General features: G+C 40.3%; 1 protein-coding gene across 1 annotated transcript in view; it reads right to left on the bottom strand.

The window, feature by feature from the left end:
- Positions 1-544: 544 nt before the first annotated feature.
- bloc1s5 (biogenesis of lysosomal organelles complex-1, subunit 5, muted) overlaps positions 545-3,311 on the bottom strand; it is a 29,225-nt gene continuing 26,458 nt past the window's right edge. Inside the window, exon 5 of the mRNA XM_034171059.1 lies at positions 545-3,311. This exon is cut by the window's right edge and continues 1,059 nt beyond it. The gene's annotated coding sequence lies outside the window, so the exon portion shown is untranslated.

The following is a 3,311-nucleotide window of genomic DNA, read 5'->3' as shown; positions in this document are numbered from 1 at the left end:
AATGAGAAGAACAGCAAAAGCAACGGCGTAAAGATTTGACATCGGACGAACTGGACAAGATTGAAGACGGGAAAGAAGAAGAGAACGGTTCTATCCTTGCATGCTCCGCATCAAAACAGCGAGTGTAGTTTCTGGACCTGTTGCCAGAGTTTACCACAGCTCCACACAGCAGAGTGGGGCAGTGCGAGTAGCCCGCTGCGGCGCGAGCCCGCAGACTCGGTAAGCGCATCGGAGACAAAATATCTTGAGACGTATAAAATAGTCCCAAATACTGACACATTTTTATCAAGTTCTGTTAACTTAAATAAGTATTTGTGTGTTAGCTCACTGTGTGGGACCATGGTATAAGCGGATTAAACAACTCGAAGCCGTGCATTATACGGTTTGAATGCACTTCGCGGAGTAACACCACTTCGCGTTGTGGTGTTTTAGACTCGCGTCGTGCATTCAAACCGTATAATGCACGGCTTCGAGTTGTTTAATCCTTACTAATAGAACACACATTAAGCAATGTAACTAAAGTATTAACACATCACACGATGCATGCATTTAAATCAAAGTTTATTTAAGCAGTATTAAGTACATGGATAGATATTGTGATAGTTCTACCAGATTAGCCAATGTTAGCGGCACCAGTTGATAAACAATACATTACGTGGTATTTCACATGTAAACACTGCGACATAGACAGATAGCAATACTGTGTGCATAACTTCTTAATTGGACACAAAAAAGACAAAATAAAAACGCAAAACAAACAAAAAACCACAAAAACAAACAACAACAACAAAAAGCAGTAAAACTGCAGCTTTCATTTCTGTTGATGCCCAGAGCAGCCATTTTGGATTGTGAACTCACAGTATGTGGTGTTCAAATGAGTTGTTGCGTTGGAATTATGAATTCAGGGGGCGTTCCACTTGAAACTTCCTACTCATTATAGATAGGCAGGACGTATTCCGAATATTATTTTTCTGTCATTTGTGGCACATTTCTGACATTCTTAACGTGACTTGACGCATCAGAATAGATTTCTTAACAGTGCGTGTCGGTGTGTGATATTAATGATATTCATGGAGTAAGTTTTTGGCTGTCAAAAAAAAAAAAAAAATCTTCTACAAATGTTACGCACCACCCTCATTTCGCCTCATGTCATGGAGTTCGCAACTGAGCATGATGATAGGTCTTGATTAGTGGCAATCATTAATAGAGCATGACAGCAGTCGTAGTGGTTCCTGTAATGGTTCTTGGAGCGCATACTGTCAGGCATTGTTACAAAATGACAAGGAAACTGTCAAGCTTTGACACGAATTGTTAACGCTGCAGTATGCCGAAGAGGAACAGTGACACCAAGTTGGCCAAGTGTCCTTCCACACTTCCTGTTGATGCTCCTCAGGACGCTCCTGCAGGTGTTCCACCTGTTGTTGTGCCTGATGACGGGAAGAACGAGGCTGAGCTTCCTCCAGCCTGGCTCACTCTGTCTCTTCCTCCTCCTTTCTGTGCAACTCCATGGCACAGAGCCCAACTATGCATTCAATCACAAAGTTGTTCTTCTGCTGTGGAATCAGGTGGGTGTTGAGGAGCAATCTAGACTGATGTGAACGGTTCAGCAGCTGACGGTAGGATGAATATGGGAGGTGTGTGAAGACAATTCGCCAAATTCACAACATTCCTGAGAGATTAGCGACGGAACGTAACGATGTGCTGTTGTGCGCAGTAACGTGCATCAGCGGCCAAGAATGTATACTTTGTGGTATTCGTGACTTGTCGTCGTTATGTGTAAACACAGCATTAACCAGAAATTACAATCTATGAAAACTGGAACATCAGCACTGAGATGGCTTTGGCTGTCAGATGCATCAGAACATCTGTAGAAGTATTCCACTATGGGCTGTTGTAGAAAATTGATTTTACTTCTATGCTGGATGAGGTGAAGTGCTCATTCTTCAAATGATGGGACTTTTGACAGCTTGAAGCATTTATGCCATTTGCAGTTTGTAGTAGTGAAGGGGAAGGTGAGTATTTCAAATATTTGATGTTACATTGTCTGAGATAAAGTGTGTTCTCAGCTAGGAATGTGCCCAGTGTGTCCACCCATCTGACAACCTGTGCAAAAACACAGATTTGTCTGGCGCTGAAACAGAGCGCTTGAAAAAAACAGACTTGTGAACATCTACCAAGCTTCGAGACACAGTAACTTCATTTATTTTGCAGCTCTTACACTTCTTAAATATTGTTGTGCTCATTATTTACCTGTAATATAGGTACACAAGTCTTTTCACTTTAGTAGAGGCTTTGCCGTGCAATTACATAGGCTGAAAAGCAAAATAAAAGACCTGCAATTTCTGCGCATTTAAAGGGTTCTGACCAGTGAGCAAAAAAATATACATTTTTGTGTGCAAACAAGACACTGTTGGTAATGTTGGTGTCAAACTAAAAAAACAAAAAAACAAAAAAACATGCATAACATGGGATCAAATCTGACTCTGTTACTGCTTAAACGCCAATGAAAACACTGGATATGTGATGCAAAACCTAATTTTCAGTGGTAAAGCAAACAAAAACTAGCAGCTGGTGGAGCTCATTGAAACTGGTTTCAGCAGAGGCCTTTTACTACCAACATTACTTCATAGAAATTTGTTTATATGAAGTTAATGTCACAGTGCAAATGGTCTAAACAAAAGAGAACTGCTGAGGAATGGTTCTGTTTCAACCTGACCCAAGCTATAAACACACCTGCTCTGAACAGCTTATTCTAACCTTTAATGATCTTGCTTTCAGTACTTTATGATCTCGATTTCAGTGCTCAGAATATCTTGTCTTGGTGCCAGAGTCCAATTTTCTTTCAACTTGAGGCCGATGCAAATCTATCATCAGTACCCTTCAGGCAGGAATCCATGAAAGTTTGAAATGTTGAGAACTTCACGGCCAAGACAAAATCAAATGATTGACGATTGCTTGTTTAAATATGACATTTTCCAAAACTTTTTTCATGCTGTGCATTTACCATGTGCTAAAGACAGAAAACTGAAGTTCTGACACAAAGGCCAAATTTTTATTATACTTTTAAATCAATGATTAAGGACACACTGACACTTATGCAGGAACTGTAATTATGTGTGTGAAACTTTTTGGACTACAAATTGCACATTTTTTGTTTTAAATTTGTATTTCAAAGTGACTTATATGTTAGAAATGTACTGCATTATCAGCATCAAGACTGACGCTGTCTACACGTGTGGACAACTGAATGCTGCTCCTGTACCTGATCTGAAAGAGGTGGTGGGTCTTCAAGAACAAGCTCCAACTTGACA

Source organism: Thalassophryne amazonica, chromosome 1, assembly GCF_902500255.1.
Source record: "Thalassophryne amazonica chromosome 1, fThaAma1.1, whole genome shotgun sequence".
NCBI lineage: Eukaryota > Metazoa > Chordata > Actinopteri > Batrachoidiformes > Batrachoididae > Thalassophryne > Thalassophryne amazonica.
This window is presented reverse-complemented; position numbering and strand designations above follow the sequence as displayed.